This window comes from Pleurodeles waltl, chromosome 12, assembly GCF_031143425.1.
Source record: "Pleurodeles waltl isolate 20211129_DDA chromosome 12, aPleWal1.hap1.20221129, whole genome shotgun sequence".
Classification (NCBI taxonomy): domain Eukaryota; kingdom Metazoa; phylum Chordata; class Amphibia; order Caudata; family Salamandridae; genus Pleurodeles; species Pleurodeles waltl.
Window position 1 is genome coordinate 68,082,540 of NC_090451.1, and position 19,279 is coordinate 68,101,818.

The following is a 19,279-nucleotide window of genomic DNA, read 5'->3' on the forward strand; positions in this document are numbered from 1 at the left end:
CTTGGTACGTTCTATGTATGTAGCTCATGTTTGGCCAGTACAGCATAAACGCATCTATGCAGAGTATATAATATGCCATTTATTACCCTTGGCCAGTGCTTACTTTGTAAATAAACACGTGCCTGTGCCCAAACTCCTCATAAACACGTGGCTGCTGCAATTAAATGTGCGAACATGGAATACTGAGGCAGCGTAATCCTGAAACCATCTCGGGCCTCTTTAATCCATTTACAGCCCTCCTGCCCCTTCAGCTAACTCTTGCAGCTTTCTCCCTTTCTGACCTTTTTTCAATTTTCTCTTCCTCTGGCTTTCCCATATGTGTCTTTTTCTTGCAGTAAATGCTTGAGGCAGAAAAATAAGTGCCGGCCCTCAAAAATAAGAGCCGGTGCCGCGCACCGGAAACCACCAGCTCAAATTAAGCACCGCCCTCTGCCAATATGGGGAAAGGGCAAGTTTTACCAGAAGTGGAGATTGAGAGAGCCATGATGCCCCGTTCCTTCAAAAAACAGGTAACAAACACCGTTTTACTGTCTGCGCATACGCATATATAGAAGGCCTTTATCGTGCAGTAATAAAAATCGGTTTATAACTAGTGTCAGAGCGCAAGGTTTTAAACACGTGCAGGATGACAAATCTACCTTGAAAGGCCTTGTGACTATGGGCCTCTGCTTTCCTCTTAGGTATGTTAGAACATGGAATTTTACCTGTGCTCATAGATGTATCTGCTCAATGGTTGATCTGATTTTATTAACATGATTTATTGTGCCACATGTATTTTTTTCTACCTTGCCAAACGCATGGGCCTGCTTTAAGAGAATGCTGGGCCGATTGGCCTCTGGGATGATTAGAAATCAGATGTCAGCAGTGACGTATTTTGATGTAGATTTAATTCACTATTACTATTCAGCAAACGTCGCGCTAGATTGCCTCGACCCTGACTACATAAAATGGCAGGCGCTAGGACCCGGCAGGCGCTGCTCTCAGAGCGGGTGATAAGGTAGCTGGTGGTAAAAGTAGCTGCCTGAGTAGCGCTGCGAGGAAGTGGTGATGCGCTCTGGAGACGACGGTCGAGCTGCTCCACAGCCTGAGTGAAGAAACAGGGCACCGCGCAAGCCTGAGGGGACCCAGAACCCGCAGGTGCCTTGGGGTATGTAAGGATCAGAAAGCACCTGGGAGGGTGGGGGAGGTGAGCTCAGCTGTGCACGCGGGAGGTGGCGGCCACTGTGACCGCGCAGTGCTTAGATGGTGAAAGGTGCATATGGTATTCCTGTTAACCAAATCACCCAATATCTTGTTGTTCCAGATTCGCCTTCCAGGGCGAGAGCTGCCCAGGACAGGTTTAGGTAAGATAGTCCAGGTGGTTAATGCGCCTGCTGCCAAGAATGTTTGGCAACCTGCTGGTCAGGTGTTTGAAAACAAGGGGCCAACTCAGTCTTCCATCCTTCATGGGTGGATAAAGGGCGATCACATGGTGGTTGCAAAAACTAGGTTGTTCGGCTGAAAAGGGGAACATTCACAATGATTAAACAAACAAGGTTTCCAAGTATCTTGTTTCGAGGTTCTTCCAGTGTTGGCAGTTAAGGGAAGTGAGTTATGGGGAAACGAAGTCATTTGCCCAGGATCACACAGGTCAGACAGGAGGTCAGGACTAGAATCTGATTCATGCAACGACGCATGCTCGGCCTGACCTACATGTGTTTTTGCAGGACTGCGCCTGCCTACACCTCAAGTTGTTCTGGATTCAATTCAGTACTTTCGGGGAGCTGGTGGGTACACCCTAGCTGGCTGGGGTATTTCCGTGTACCACCGACTGTTGAATATATCACTGCTTGCAAACTGGCATCGCTTGCCATATTCTTGTGATGCGCCCCATATAGAAGGAAACACATCTAAGCAGTTCCAACAAATCAAGCTGGGAGGAATGATCAGCACATTAATGAATACAGTGACCGGAATGCACTGCAGCAAGAGCAGTGCTGCTTTTCTAAAGCGCCTCTGTGCTGTTAAAATGAGGAGTATGGGTCTGCACAGCCCACAGGTTCAAGGGAGGCCAGCACAGCAGAGGCGCTATTGCAGCCAGGGCACACACCTGATTTCTTAAGCAGGTTTGCTGAAGCACAGCCACAAAACATTGTTTTAGGGTTGACAAGCATGGTGCTGGCACCATTCACAGCAAGCATAGGAGCAGATTTGAGGAAAGTGGCACGACACCGAATGTAGCGCCACTTTTCTTGCGCCTCTTAAATTTCTTTGCGCCATTTTTTTCAGCCCCCCAACGGGGAAACACCCTCTTTGCATACATTATGCCTGGCATCGGCATAATGTAGCGTAACAGGGTTACAAAGTGGCGCAATGCATGCATTGGGCCACTTTGAAATATGTAGTCGGGAAAAGGCCACCTTATGTCAAAAAAATGATGGTAAGGCAGCGCTAAAGTGGCGTTAGGCCCTCTTAAATCTGGGCCATGATGTAATTTATAATCTGTGATTTATTGGGCTAAGGGTTAGCCTCCTTCACCCGTTGGCATCTGTTTCTTTTGAACCTTTAGCTATTTGCTTGAGACCAGGGGCGGCTCCTCCGCCATGGCGGAGGAGAATCGCCCCCCGCCAGCAGCTGCAAATCCTTTACTATAAAACAAGAATAAACTATGTTTATTATTGTTTTATGGTAAAGGGCTGTGACGAGGGGGAGTGCACAGCACTCCCCCCCCAGTGCGCATGTATGTTTGGCCAGTCGTCTTGGGCCAGCCAAACACACATGCGCACTGATCTCTCTGCGTTATGGGTTGGAGACAGCAGGCACAGACTTTCTCTGCCGCGGAGCGCCCTTGCTGGGCACTCCGTCCAATCCTAACGCTGGTTTCATGCTACCGGCAGCATAAAAGCAGTGCTAGGATTGAAGGCAGGGCAGACTGGGAGCCTGTGCCTTCAGTCCAGTCGAGTAGCAGATCAGAGCAGCGAGGCTCAGCGCAAAAGGTACGTTTAAAAAAAATGATTATTATATATTTTATTTTTTCATCCCGCCCTTACCCCACCGCCCCTTTTCCCTCCTGCGAGCCGCCACTGTTTGAGACCCTGTGAATCACATTTTGGCTCAGCCGCATGAGTATTAGTCTCACCTTTTTTGTCTTTGGTGTGTGTTTGTCTCCTTCCACCTCCATTGTAATGCAGTAAACTATTTCACAGCAAGCAAGTGACCTGCTACACCTAAGAAGCGAGAGCTGACCGAAAGATCTGAAAACAAGTTACTATAGAAAACAAGCCTTGGCATTGCCCATAGGTCTGGCTTTAAAAGAGCATAATACAATAATGTGAAGTATTACAAGTAGGTAGAGTGGGGATGGATATGTATTGTATTTGTGTAGGAGCAAAGAAATGTAGAATGATATTGCTGTAGGCTAAAAAGTCATGTGACAGTTGCACTGTCAAGCCAGACTTAAAAATACATGTAGGTTAATGACTGCCCTCCTCCCATCTGTGCTACTACCAGAGAAAAATACCATCAATTATCTAGTTGTCTAAGAACACTTAACAGCATGTGTGGTCACTTGAAAGTTCAACCTCAGGCAGCGTAATAAATAGACAAAATGATCACAGCTGTGTGGAGAACAAGCACTTTTTCTGGAAGCACTCAACTTCTGCCCAATCAAAACCTGTACTGTTGGCTCCCAACATGTGGGCGGCGCCTAGGCCCCTCTCCAGGTGTTCTCACATATTTGTCTGGCAACAGCTGCGCTCTCAAGCCAGACCATAAAAGCAGCCTATTTTAAGTCTAGGTGGACGGCGTGACAGTCTGCATACCTATTGTTTCAACTTATTTGAAATATACACAGAGAAGACTTTGGCCCCACCCTGAGGAGTATTTGTGAATCACCTAAATTATTGGGTGTTTGATGTGTTAATCCACCTTCTATGAACAGGGTGGTTTCCTCCTTAATTGCGGAAGAGCGTCACTCCGCTTGCTGCGTGCACAGCAGGCAAACAAATAAAATGGCATAATAATGCCATTTTATTTTGCCCTCACACTTGCAGTGTGTACACCACAAGCGTGAGGTAATGGGACGGGGCTGAGTCCTGCAACTGCAGGATGACTGCCGCCCCTTTCAGTGCGCATGTCAGATTGGCAGACTGTCCATCTACGGACAGCCAGACATGCACACTGTAGACTCAGCAATCCCAGGGCTGTGAAACAGCTGGGGGATTGCTGGCACAGGCCCCCAGTCTCAAAATGAGCGCTGGGTTAACCTGCTCCCACCAACCCTGGAGCTGCTTTCATGCTGAAAACAGCATGAGAGCAGCTCCATGATTGGTTGGATTTCCTTTACCACTGAGCAGGAAGGCAGACCTTCCATTTCTGCTTGTGGACGCCAAGGGAAAAGGGCTGCACAAAGAGTTGTGGGGGGGGGGGTGGTTGCGGATGTCGTAAATATGGTGAGTTTGGGCCCATCGCGCAACACCATATATTTCTCCTGCAGGCCGACACTGCCTACGAAGCATCTGATTTACTGCATATGAGGTACTATTTAATATCTCAGAAGTACACTGAATCATCACAAATTCAATTTTTTATCTCACAGGTACAATGTATGGTGAAAACGTTTATTTTTTCACTGCATCAGCTTGCTTTATTGATTTAATACATTTTTAGTTAGGTTTCAAATGCAAGCCCATCGCATTGCCTTTGTCAATGCTTGCTTCCATTTCTCAAATGCTTTAGCTGCATTCACTCACCCGTACACAAACCAATATTATCAATAGCACACGGTATAAATGACAAACCTATTGGTTTTGCCAATGATTAATTGTCACCTCAAAGAATCCAAACCAGCAAATAAAGCCCAAACACAATAAAGAAACATCTTAAAAGACAGCTGGTCTGCAATAAACCATGAGCATATGCAGTGGAATTCATAAAAACAACTATTTGGTCAATGACTGGTATTGCAAAAATATTTTTTAAAAAAAGAAAAAAAATCAACTCAAATAACTTTCTTCTCCCCAAAGAAATGCTTTGTATGTTACTGGAAAGTGGTTTGAAAGCAACTCAGTTGAAGACAGCATGCACTAGATCACCACGTGACCATGTTGTTTCCCAGTCGAGAAGACGCTTGCCATACAGGAGCACTCCGCGTTACCCCTGGGCGCCGCCATCTTGTTTTGGAACGCTTTGCTATATGGTTTCATGAGTGCTACAAGAGGATCATTCTGGTGTAATTTTCAGTGAAGAGTGCAGGCTGGTACTCTGTCAGAACTTGTGTAAAGATGAACTAGGCGATTGGGAGCTATTGAGAACTCATTAGGCCAAAGCCTGCGGAATGTCGGTAGGGCTAGGAGAGTCAGTCACATGGTATAGTCCCAATAGCTACCAAAAGCCACATAGAAACTTCAGAAGAATGTTTCGTGGTGGGAGGTACCGGACACGCCAGCTACAACAGAGCAGGATGTGGGCGGCAGGTCTGGTGATGACCTGAAAGCTGTACGGCCTGCTAATAACTCTGAGCACAGACGTCTTCCAAATATGTACCTGCATAAAAAATTTAAAATGCACAAGTGTGCAGACACTTGACTAACTTTAATTCATTTGAGATGCAGAGTCTATTAATGAAGCAAAGAAAATTATAGCGACAAGATCTCCGTCTATCGCTATTCCAAATTTTGGCGTAAATACGTGAGATCTCGAAAACACAAATTTAACACAACCGAACCTACAAGGAAAAGGAAGTGCAGATTACTAACCTACCTTTTCACGCTAACCTTGGCTTCTGAAGTAACATGCTACTCACCACAAAGAAGTTCAGCGCCTCGTCAGGGGTTGTAAGTGCTATATAAATACTGTTTACAATTACAATGTATGTAAGTGATTGGAGATTTTGAAATCCAAAGGGAACTCAATACCTACTCGAGTAGGCGAATGGACAATCCTCTCTAATTCTGGAAAGCATTAAAAACATAGTTCTTGCCAACATGATAGCCACAGGATTCAGAGTATGATCTATGCACATAAATTAGTAATTAGGTCTGTGTGTGTCCTCACATTCTTCACAACTCTACATGCTCAAGGGCCCTCAAAGGCACAGCACCATGTTTGTGGAGCCTGTCTCTGAACTTCCCACACCTCACACAACACACCAACACCTTTCCATCCATATACTCCAATAGAGCTACTAGGTTTTGATTCATATCTAAGCGCTTCGAGTCCTCATCAGGGATAAGAGGTGCTAGAAAGATGCAAAAGTAGAATAATATAAAGGAAATAGTCTACATTTGAGGAAGCACGTGGTGGGGGTAGAACACCAAGATCTCAGGAGAGGAAAAGAAGATATTGCATGGGTATTAAATAGGAAAGATAAGGTGGAGTGTCTATGGGAAACATTTTAGTACCAGTCACCCAGAATTGGTTCCAGAAAGCAGGTAAGTCCTAAGTATTCCTACAGGCCTCCAGCTAGGCATGTTTAGTTGAGAGGGCCTTTTCATAGTGCTTTCCTATGTACACTCAGAAGTAGCATCTGCTGGTGACATAATGCAGCAAAACAGAGAATGCGAAATACGAGGCATCATTTAAAGATAAAGACACCAAAATAAAAAAAATATTATGTGAATGTTGCACCTGAACCTTTTTGCAGGGTCATCCCCAATCTTTTTGCCACCTTCTTTTGAATTTTTCGGACCAGATTTATTTTTATTTTAGCACCCTGGGCACTTTACCACACTGCTAGTCAGTGCTAAAGTGCATATGCTCTCTGAATAAATTGTATTGTTGATTGGTTTATCCATGAATGGCATATTTGATTTACTAGTAAGTCCCTAGTAAAGTGCACTAGAGGTACCTAGGGCCTGTAAATCAAATACTACTAGTGGGCCTGCAGCACTGGTTGTGCCACCCACATTAGTAGCCCTGTAAACATGTCTCAGACCTGCCACTGCAGTGTATGTCTGTGCAGTTTTAAACTGCCATTTCAACTTGGCAAGTGTACCCACTTGCCAGGCCTCAACCTTCCCTTTTACTACATGTAAGGCACCCCTAAGTTAGGCCCTAGGTAGCCCCTGGGGCAGGGTGCAGTGTATGTTGAAGGTAGGATATATACTAGTGTGTTTTATATGTCCTAACAATGAAATACTGCCAAATTCGGTTTTCACTGTGCAAGGCCTATCTCTCTCATAGGTTAACATGGGGGCTGTCTTTAAATATCCTTAAAGCGCAGATTCCCTTTGAGCTGGGATAACAATTTGGAGTTTAGGGTCTCTGAACTCACAGTTTAAAAATACATCTTTTAGTTAAGTTGGTTTTTAAATTGTCTATTTGAAAATGCCACTTTTAGAAAGTAGGCATTTTCTTGCTTAAACCATTCTGTGACTCTGCCTGTGTGTGGATTGTCTGTCTGGGTCAGTTTGACAGTTGGGCTGTTCACACCTCTCTAGACAGTGACACAAAAGAGGGCAGGGTGTAGCCTGCATATCCTGATGAGCCATCTGAGCTAGAGGGATGGGAGGAGTGGTCGTTCACACCTGAAAGGACTGTGCCTGCCCTCACACAATGCAGTCTGCAACCCCCTGGTGAGTGTCTGGGGCCTGGCCTGGACAAGGAAGGATCTTGCAAACACTTGAGGCTTTGCTTTGAAGTTTGCCAACTTCAAAGGCAGAACAGGGATAAGAAGAAGACCCAAAACTCCAGACTTTTAGAATCTTTCTGGAATCAAGAGGAACCTCTGCCAAGGAAACGAGCTGAAGAGCTGGAGGAGGAGTACTGTCCCTTTGCTGTGCTGCTTTGCTGGACTGGCCTGCAGTTGCTGCTTCTGCCTGAAAAGAGTGCAAAGGGTGAACTTTGGTGTGCGTCTTGCTTGAGAAAGTTCTCCAAGGGCTTGGAGTAGAGCTTGCCTCCTGTTTGAAGTCTCAGGGACACCAAAGACTTCAGTTTCCTCGACCTACAGCACTGGGAAATGTGTATTTTGTGCTGTTCAAGAGGAGAAACTACTGTGAAGCCACCAACAATGCTGCTGGCTTGCACCGTGACCTGCCAATGCCGCACAAAGTCGCATTGCCCGCTTTGCATCACGACCCTGGTCTCACAGACGCCATCAGACGACTTCACTGAGTCGCTGCTTGCACTGCGACCTGTGGGCCCCGCACTCTGGCACCACCTGCTCACACCACAGCCCAGGCCTCCCAGACGACGACGCTCCTGCAGACACTGGCGCTGCTGCCTGCACCGTGGCCTATGGACATTGCTTGTGAGGAGCACGAAGCACTGTCCCGTCCCGCACCGCAGCCCCGGTCCACCGACACCAGCACCATCGACTCCAATGTCATCACCAGGCATCCCCGCTTGCACCGTGGCTTGTGGACACTGCTTGTGAAGGTCACGAAGCACCATCCCGTCCCACTGGCTTGGGCCTACCGACAACAGCGCCTCGTGACCTGTGGACACCGCACGTTGCACTGCCCCTCTTCACACCGCAGCCCTGGTCTGACCGACGCCGCTGGACGTTGTCACCGAGCGGCTGCCTGCACCTTGACCTGTGGGCACCGCACGTCACATCGTCCCACTTTGCACCGCAGCCCAGATGCCATCAACGCCAGCGCTCCTGACTTCATCAGCCCAGAGTTCGATCTGCAACGCGTGTAACTTCAAGGGCCCGACGACTCCTGCAACGACTATGGAACTGACTCTGCGACATCAGCGACGCCACTCTCCGGAGCTCACCGCGAGGATCACAACGCCCTGCAAATCTAAGGTACTGTTTGCAGGTCTTCCCGACACCGTAGCTGGCCCGCGACGCCGCAGCCAGCCTGAACTGTTAGTTTTGTTGATCACAACGCTGTGATAGCCCAGGTGGAGCTACTGACTTTCATGAAACTGTATTTTTGAGTAAATCTTGCAGAATTCATATGTTTATTACTGTATGTTGGATTTTTATCGTATTTGGTCTTGTTTTGCACAGATAAATATTCGCTATTTTTCTAAAACTGGTGTGGTGTCCTTTTGTAGTGTTTTCACTTATTACTGTGTGTTATGTGCAAATGCTTTACACATTGCTTCTGAGATAAGCCTGACTGCTTGTGCCAAGCTACCAAGGAGGTGAGCAGGGGTTATCTGAGTGGGTATCTCCCTTATTCTGACTAGCGTAAGGGTTCCTACTTGGACAGGGTGCAAACCGACTGCCAACCAGAGACCCCATTTCTAACAGGGGATAAAAATGAAGAAAATTGACAAAGACAATAATTACAAATCAAAAAAGTAAGTACTTCCAAGATCTTTTTTTCCAAGGGTAAAGGATATTAGGCGGGTCTGGTGGCTTAGTGGGCTGCTGGAGTCCTCTCCAGGAGTCAGTGTTTGACCCGATGCCCACATGTTCAAATCCTTGCCTTTCATCCTTCTGAGGCCGATAACATGAGTAGCAATAAACATCTATTTTTTCAGTGCCAAGGGTAGAAGTGTACTTGACAAGTACATATATTACGTTGTATTAGAATGCTAAGGGTTTTAATTAGACTTTCTTTCAAATTAGGGTTAATGTTAAGATTGTATATGGGTAGGATAGGGTCATTTTGGTATTAGTTATAATTGTTCCTTTGTTATTGTTATCATAATATTTAATTAAATGTTCACCACAAAAGGGTCCTTCTTGATGCGTTCCATGTTTCATTCCTTAAACACTGCTTTCTTCAATTTGACAGTGATCCATATTGTAAGTTGTTCAATAGATCAGCAGTCTCAAGTAGGCTCAGGTGATATTTAATGTAATTTAGGGAATTTCATGTTAAGCTTGTCATGCAAAATTCTCTAACCTAGGTCGTTATATCACGTTGCATAATATTCATGGCAAATTTTTACTTCGAGTGTACAGGAACAACGCAAACAGCCAGAAGGTAAGCAGCTAGTGCTCGTGCCACTTGCGTTTGTCATGCTATTTTTTGACTACAAAATGTATTTTCACATCAGAAATTGACACAAGAATGCATTTTGTGCTAAAATGTAGTGCTAAATGGCGAATTGCATTTCACAGGGGTGCACATTATTTTCCTGAAATTTCACATAATTATGTAAAGGCAATTTACTCAAATTGTGCACATCCCAAGTTGCAAGACGGCCCTCTAGTTCTATTGTCTCGCCTTGGAGTCATTCACTTTATAGGTTCCTGCGTTCACTGTTCCGTCTTTCTACCTCCCTCACCCCCTTTTTATTCTCTTCTCTCTGTGTCTTCAATGGCAAATTATTTCATTTTTTCTTGCTCTCTTTTGCTCCCTTTTCTCCATCACTCCAACTCTTTGCCTTTCTGTTCTTTCTCGCACTCCGTCTTTTGCTTATGTGCTCTCTTACTTTATTTTTTCGATTCTCATGTCTCTTTCACCGTCCTGCTCAGTCACCTTACTTCTTTTCTCCTGTCTCTCCCTCTCTTTCACTCACTGTTGTTTTGTGCCTCTCTGCTTTGGTCTCTTTCTATTTCTTTCTCTCAGTTTCCTGGGTGTTTTCTCTCTCTCACTTTGTTTCCCTCACTCTCTCCTGCTCTAGCTCTTCCTCTCTCTCACTCTTTATTTTCATCTTGGTCTCTATCTCTCTCTATACAAACACACACACACATATATATATATATATACAACGCCGAAACGCGTTCTTTCCTTTTGTGCCACTAAACCCTGATGAATTATGATACCCGCGGAGTGCTGTCCTTCTCTGTACCAAGAGGACTAAGTGTGGAATATATATATATATATATATATATATATTTATATATATATTTATATATATTTATATATATATTTATATATATATATATATATATATATATATATATATATATATATATATATATATATATAGTCAATGGTATGTGTAGCTGCAGATACACATGAGGTGCATATATCGCCATCTAGTGTTGGGCTCATAGTGTTACAAGTTGTTTTTCTTTGAAGAAGCTTTTCGTGAGTCACAGGATTGAGTGACTCCTCCTCTCGATGATAGTGCGCATGGGCATCGAATCCTTTGTTAGATTGTGATCTTTCCGCTGTCGGGTTTGGACGTGTTCCCTCTCACTCTGGTACTTTCGGTTCAGTACTATCTGAACTTCTCTTTCCTTTTCATTAACGTCGGTATCGTTTTCAAACGCGTTTCTGACTACACTCGATCCGATTGTAGCGTCTGGATCGATTAAACGCCCTTTCGGGTGCCGATGCCCTTCTCGGGCCTACTGCGTCATAGGCTCATGGATCGGACTCCATTTCGATTCTGTCTTCGGTGCCACGCCAAGTTCCCGTACACCAACGAGCATTCGGTGTGCAACCTCTGCCTTTCTCACAACCACAAAGAAGAGACCTGCGAGGCGTGTCGATCCTTTTGATCAAAGAAGACCTTATGAGATCGAAGAGCAAGGCAGTTCGAGACGGCGTTGAAGTCCACCGAACAAACACCTGACATCTTTGGTGTGGAACAGGCACAGACTGCAATCTCCATTCAAGACTCTGATTCCGACCGAGATTCAGATGAGGACAGCCAGGTACTACCTGGGGCGCAGTACTTCAGTACACCAGCCCCTTCCCATCAATAACAAACTAAGAAATCACAGAAGGCCTTGGGTCTACCACTGCTTGCTGGACATTGTTCGACCTTAAAACAACAGATCATCGATCGACCTTTGGGTTTGGCGCCTAAAAAGGCCAAGACTCACTCCCATGAACAGACTGTCACACCTATTTCGACTTCCACTTCGGAACCGAGACGGCTTCATGGCACATCGGAGTCGAAACATCCACGCTCCTATTCGGAGTCAAAACATCAAAGCCCCTCTTCAGAGCCGAAAACGCTTTCCCCTACCGATCAGACCACTTTTTCAGCCCATATGAAGCATGCTGCCACCAAGCTTTCGGAGCATTTATTAGGGGGCAGAAAACAGGTTTCATCTTCAGAACAGGAGGCAGATGAAACAGACATTAGACCCACTCTTGAGGTCATGGATCGAAAACAAAGGATGATTCAAATCCAGAAAGAGGCTGGGAAGATTATTGCCTCTCCTCCTCCAATTACAAAGAGGAAACTAGCATTCCAAGAGAGTTTGGATACTGGCCCTTCACCGGCGAAAATCTTTAAACGTAAAGAGAAGCCAAAGACTGTATAGCTTTTTCCACCGCATTTGCCTTATCTTCCCTCTTCTCCACCACCTCATACTCCACCACCAACAACTTCACCCACACAATCTCATGCCTCTTCACCTGGGGACTGTATGGGTGATAGTATTTATAACATGGATCCATGGCACGTGTATGACTCTGACCCAGTCCCACCAAATGATCCTGATTGGTATCCCACAAGACTGTCTCCAGCTGAGGATACCACAGCCCATAATCAGGTAATTTCCAGGGCTGCCGCCTATGACAGTGTACACACGCACTCTGAGCCAATAGAAGAGGATTTTCTTTTTAACACACTTTCCTCAATTCACAAACAATATCAATATTTGCCAATGTTCCCGGGTATATTAAAAAAATGCTGATGACATTTACAAAGAACCAGTGAAGGCCAGGGTGTTAACACCTAGAATAGATCAAACATATAAAGCGGCACCAAGTGATCCAGTCTTTATTTCACAGCAGTTACCACCAGACTCCATTGTTGTCAGTACAGCCAGAAAACAGGCAACTAGACAATCCAGAGGGGATGCTCCTCCCCCTGATAAAGAAAGCTGCAAATTTGATGCAGCAGGAAAAAGAGTAGCAACTAAGGCTGCAAATCAGTGGAGAAACTCCCAAGCTATTTTAGTCAGGTCTGACTAAAAGAGCACATTGGGACGAGATACAGGAGTTCCTGCAATACCTCCCAAAGGAACCCCAGAAAAGAGCACAACAAGTAGGAAGAAGGACAAGCTATTGTTAATAATCAGATCTGATAAGCACTAGACGCGGCTGATACAGCAGCTAGGGGAATAAACACTAGTGTCACAATTAGGAGACATGCTTGGTTGAGGTCCTCGGGCTTTAAGCCTGAATTAAAACAAGCGGTCCTTAACATGCCTTTTAATAAGCAGCAACTCTTTGGATCAGAGGTGGATACAACCGTTTACACATTTAAAAAGGACTCTGAGACAGCAAAGGCCATGGGAGCCCTTTATACAACACTTTTTCGGGGCTCATTTTGTAAACCTCAATTTAGAGGAGGGTTTAAGCCACAAACTTCAGAGGCCTCTACGTACCAGCAAAAACAGGGACAATATTATCCCAGGGGATCTTTCAGGGGCTCTTATAGAGGACACACTTTCAGATCCAGAGGTAAATGCCCTGCCGCAAGAGATGCCTCAACCTCATCAAATCAGTGACTTTCCCTGCATCCCCACACAGCATACATCTCCTGTGGGAGGAAGACTGCAATATATTGATCAACAAATTACAACAGATCAATGGGTACTGTCAATTATCCACAATGGTTATTGCCTAGAACTTATCTCCACTCCACCAAACATTCCACCCCATTCACACAGGCTCTCTCTAACATATTGCTCTGTTAAAAGAAGAGGTAGAATCTCTTCTACTCAAGGGTGCAATAGACATGGTTCCCATCAGTCAGCAAGGGACAGGGGTATATTCTCTATAATTTATCATACCTAAAAAGGATGGCACTCTCAGACCAATTCTCAATCTCAGACCTCTAAATCAATATATCCTGTCAGAGCATTTTCAAATGGTCACTCTACAGGATGTCGTTCCCTTGTTACAAAAACAAGACTACATGACAGCATTAGATTCAAAGGACGCTTACTTCCACATTCTTATACATACAGCACACCACAAGTATTTAAGGTTTGTGATAGCAGGCAAGCACTATCAATCCAAAGTAAAGAAACAACAGCACCAAGGGTATTCACAAAATGCCTAGCAGTAGTTGTGGGATACCTCAGAAGACAATACATACATGTCTTCCCTTATCTGGACGACTGGTTAATAACCCCTTCGCTGCCAGGCCTTTTCCCCCTCCTGTGCCGGGCCTTTTTTTGGCTATTTGGGGCAGTTCGCACTTAGGCCCTCATACCTTTTTGTTCACATAAGCTACCCATGCCAAATTTGCGTCCTTTGTTTCCAACATCCTAGGGATTCTAGAGGTACCCAGACTTTGTGGGTTCCCCTGAAGGAGACCAAGAAATTAGCCAAAATACAGTGAAAATTTTGTTTTTTTTTAAAAAATTGGAAAAAGGGCTGCAGAAGGCAGCTCGGGGTTTTTTTTCCCTGAAAATGGCACCAACAAAGGGTTTTTGGTGGCAAGATCACCATCTTCCCAGCTTTCAGGAACCGGCAGATTTGAATTGGAAACCCCCATTTTTCAATACAATTTTGACATTTTACTGGGACATACCCCATTTTTACTATTTTTTGTGCTTTCAGCCTCCTTCCAGTTAGTGACCAAAATGGGTGAGAAACTAAGGTTGGATCCCAGACAGCTAAACATTTCTGAGATGTAGACAAAATTCTGAATTCAGCAAGGGGTCATTTGTGTAGATCCTACAAGTGCTTCCTACAGAAAATAACAGCTGAAATAACAAAATATTGAAATTGAGGTAAACAAAACAGTCATTTTTCTCCACGTTTTACTCTGTAACTTTTTCCTGCAATGTCAGATTGTTGAAAGCAATATACTATTACGTAAGCTGGACTCTTCTGGTTGCGGGGATATATAGGGCTTGTAGGTTCATCAAGAACTCTAGGTACCCAGAGCCAATAAATGAGCTGCACCTTGTAATGGGTTTTTATTCTATACCGGGTATAAAGTAATTCATTTGCTGAAATATAAAAAGTGAAAAATAGGTATCAAGAAAACCTTTGTATTTCCAAAATGGCCACAAGATAAGGTGTTGAGAAGCAGTGGTTATTTGCACATCTCTGAATTCTGGGGTGCCCATACTAGCATGTGAATTACAGGGCATTTCTCAAATAGACGTCTTTTTTACACACTGCCTTACATTTGGAAGGAAAAAATGTAGAGAAAGACTAGGGGCAACAACACTTGTTTTGCTATTCTGTGTTCCCCCAAGTCTCCTGATAAAAATTGTACCTCACTTGTGTGGGTAGGCCTAGCGCCCACAAAAGGAAATGGCTCAAAACACAACGTGGACACATCACATTTTTTCACAGAAAACAGAGGTGTTTTTCACAAAGTGCCTTTTGGCCGCTAGCTCAGCCGGCACCTGGGGAAACCTAGCAAACCAGCGCATTTTTGAAAACTAGACACCTAGGGAAACCAAGATGGGGAGACTTGTGGGGCTCTGACCAGGTTCTGTTACCCAGAATCCTTTGCAAACCTAAACATTTGGCCTAAAAAACACCTTTTCCTCTCATTTCGGTGACAAAAAGTTCTGGAATCTGAGAGGAGCCACAAATTTCCTTCCACCCAGCGTTCCCCCAAGCCTCCCGATTAAAATGGTACCTCACTTGTGTGGGTAGGCCTAGCGCCCACGAAAGGAAATGACCCAAAACACAACGTGGACACATCACATTTTTTCACAGAAAACAGAGGTGTTTTTTGCAAAGTGCCTACCTGTGGATTTTGGCCTGTAGCTCCGCCAGCCCCGGGGGGGGGGGCAGAAATGGCCTAAAATAAATTTACCCCCCAACCCCACCAGGGAGCGACCCTTGCCTACGGGGTCGCCCCTGCGTGACATTGGCGCAAAAAAAAAGATCCCCGGTGCCTAGTTGTTTCTGCCCCCCTTGGGGCCAGATTGACCTAAAATCGGCCGATTTGCCCCCAAAGGGGGCAGAAATGGTCTAAATACAATTTGCCCCCCAGGGGAGCGACCCTTGCCTAATGGGTCGCTCCCCATCTCTAAGAAAAAATAAAAAATAAAAAAATAAAAATAAACACAAAACCAAAAAAATTGCCCTGGCGCCTAGAGGTTTCTGCCCCCCCCCCCCTGGGGGCAGATCGGCCTAATAACAATAGGCCGATCTGCCCCTGGGAGGGGGGCAGAAATGGCCTAAAATAAATACCTCCCCACCCCCCTTGGGAGCGACCCTTGCCTACGGGGTCGCACCCCTTGAGTGACGGCGCAAAAAAAAAGCTCCCTGGTGCCTAGTGGTTTCTGCCCCCCTTGGGGGCAGATTGACTTAAAATCGGCCGATCTGCCCCCCAAACGGGCAGAAATGGCCTAAATACAATTTGCCCCTCCAGGGGAGCGACCCTTGCCTAAGGGGTCGCTCCCCATCTGTAAAACAACAACAAAAAATCCCCAGTGCCTAGTGGTTTCTGCCCCCAAGGGGGCAGAAAAGGCCTAAAATGAATTTGCCCCCCAGGGGAACGACCCTTGCCTAAGGGGTCGCTCCCCTTACTTGAAATTCACTGGGAAAAAAAAAAACTCCCTGGTGTCTAGTGGTTTCTGTCCCCCTTGGGGGCAGATTGGCCTCATAAAAATAGGCCAATCTGCCCCCAAGGGGGGCAGAATGGCCTAAATATAATTTGCCCCCTATGGGAGCGACCCTTGCCTAAGGGGTCGCTCCTCACCTCTAAAATAAAAAACAAAACAAAACAAAAAAAAAAACAATTATCCCTGGTGCCTAGAGGTTTCTGCCCCCGGGGGGGGGGCAGAAAAGGCCTTCAAAAAAATGCCCCACCCTGGGAGCGACCCTTGCCCAAGGGGTCGCTCCCTCATGCCAGTTTCATTTTTTAAAATAAATCCCTGGTGTCTTGTGGGCGTTTCAAAAGCCGTATTGCTTTGCAATACGGCTTTTGAAACGCTCAGAGAGACTTCAAAGGGAAATAAATTCCTTTCCTTCCCTTTGAAGCCTTTCTGGGCCTCCCCCACGTGATCGGAAGAGAAATGCTTTGCATTTCTCTTCCGGGAGGCCATGTGACAATCAGCGCGCGATCGCGCGCTGACGTCACAGGTGGGGGGTGGGAGGGGTCCCATTTCCCCTTCCATCCCTGCCTTGGGGGGGTGAGGGGAAACCCCACAGAGGGAGCGCTAGCGCTCCCTCTGGGCTCTGTGCCCAGGACGTAATGGTTATGTCCTGGGCACACGAGCACTGTGCCTCAGGACATAACCATTACGTCCTGGGCACAGAAGGGGCTAAAAGCCAGCACCATTCAAAACTGTCAACAGCACACACAATAGATACCCTACACAAATTAGGGTTCACAATCAATTACCAGCAATCTCACCTTCAGACAGCACAAATTCAACCTTATCTAGGAGCAATTCTGAACACTCAGTCAGCATTAGCCTACCCAAATCCACAACCAATCCAAGCGTTTCACACTCTCATATCCCAAGTGCAGGTCAATCAGACTTACACAGTAAGATTTGTCATGAGGCTATTGGGAATGATGGCATCACGCATAGCTATAGTGCCCAATGCATGTCTAAACATGAGACCGCTGCAACAGTGGCTCCCGCAGCAATGGTCTCAGGCACAGGGTCAGCTACAGGATCTAGTGTTGTTAGACCGCCAAACTTACAAATCCCTGCAATGGCGGAATCACACCAACTTATCAAAGGGCGGCCATTTCAGGTCCCTGTGCCGCAGACCATAATCACCGCAGATGCATCAATGACAGGCTGGGGAGCCCATCTCAACAGTCTTACAATACAGGGGGAATGCGACTCAATCCAGCTTGGAGTTGCTGGCAGTGTTCTTAGCCATCAAAGCATTCCAACCACAGAGCATACACAAAACAGTCTTTATAAAGACAGACAACATGACAACAATCTATTATCTGCAAAAAAAAAGGGGGAGGACACACTCATCCCAATTGTCCCTTTTAGCACAAACAATTTGGAAATGGGCAATTCACAATCACATTCACCTGCTAGCAGAATACATCCCAGGGATACGCAACCTGCTAGCGGCCCTTTTAAGCAGGACGCAGCAACAAATACATGAATGGGAGATTCAGCCACAAGTAATTCAATATTACTTTCAGATGTGGGGAACACCAAACATAGACCTCTTCGCAACAAGCGAAAACGCAAAATGGCAAAACTTCGCACCCAGATACCCACACCCTCAATCCAAGGGCAATGCTCTATGGATCAATTGGTCAGGGATATTTGCTTACGCTTTTCGCCCTCTCCATTCTGGTCAACAAGATCCGTCACACTTCCCTCACTATGATATTCATAGCACCTACATGGGCACGTCAACACTGGTACACAACACTATTGGATCTGTTGGTAGTACCACATCACAAGCTCCCAAACAGACCAGACCTATTGACTCAAAACAAGGGTCAGATCAGGCATCCCAACCCCAGTATCCTCAACCTGTTGATTCGGCTCCTGAGGTTCTAGAATTTGGATATCCACAGCTTCTACCAGAATGTGTGGACATTCTAAAACAAGCACAAACCTACAACCAGGCAGTGCTACGCAAATAAATGGAAACGTTTTGTATACTAATACCAACCTAAATACATTGATCCACTTAAAGCATCAGTATAGGATATTGTGTTATTTGCTTCATTTAAAGAAAGCAAATCTTGCATATTCATCTATTAAAATTAATTTAACAGCAATATCAGCCTACCTCCAAAACAGACAACATACCTCTCTGTTTAGAATTTCCTGTCATAAAAGTTTTTATGGAAGGTCTTAAAAGAGTTATTCCACCTACAGCTCCACCAGCTCCTGCATGGAATCTTAACATTGTGCTCATGAGACTTGTGGGTCCACCATTTGAACCTATGCATTCTTGCGCTCTTCAGTTTCTCTCATGGAAGGTTTGCTTTCCTGGTAGCAATTACTTCCTTAAGGAGAGTTAGTGAAATTCAAGTATTCATTTTAGAAGAACCCTTCTTCCAAGTACACAAACACAAAATAGTACTTAGGACAAATCCAACATTTTTTACCCAAAGTGGTTTCACCATTTCACATTAATCAGTCAGTGGAATTGCCAGTATTATTTCCACAGCCAGATTCAGTTGCTGAAAGAGCTCTCCACACTCTTGATCTCAAAAGAGCTCTCATGTATTATACAGACAGAACGAAAGATTTTAGATTTTCTAAACAACTTTTTGTGGCTTTCCAACAGCCTCATAAGAGTAATCCCATTTCCAAACAAGGATTGACCAGATGGAGAGTAAAGTGTATTCAAACGTGCTATCTTAAAGCTAAAAGGCAACTATTAGTAACTTCTAAAGCACATTCTACTAGAAAGAAAGGAGCTTCAATGGCATTCTTGGGAAATATACCAATGGCAGACATATGCAAAGCATCCACATGGTCCACACCACGCACATTTACTAAACACTACTGTGTGGATGTGCTATCTCGACAACAAGCAAATGTTGGTCAAGCAGTGCTTAAAACACT

The 19,279-nt window shown here is 45.3% G+C and overlaps 1 protein-coding gene across 2 annotated transcripts in view; it reads left to right on the forward strand.

Annotated features, from left to right (window-relative positions):
- Positions 1-1,035: 1,035 nt before the first annotated feature.
- The window catches only part of MATK (megakaryocyte-associated tyrosine kinase), an 84,145-nt gene continuing 65,901 nt past the window's right edge, over positions 1,036-19,279 (forward strand). For both annotated transcript variants that reach the window (XM_069217573.1, XM_069217571.1), the window contains exon 1: positions 1,036-1,147. The gene's annotated coding sequence lies outside the window, so the exon portion shown is untranslated. The remainder of the gene's footprint in view (positions 1,148-19,279) is intronic.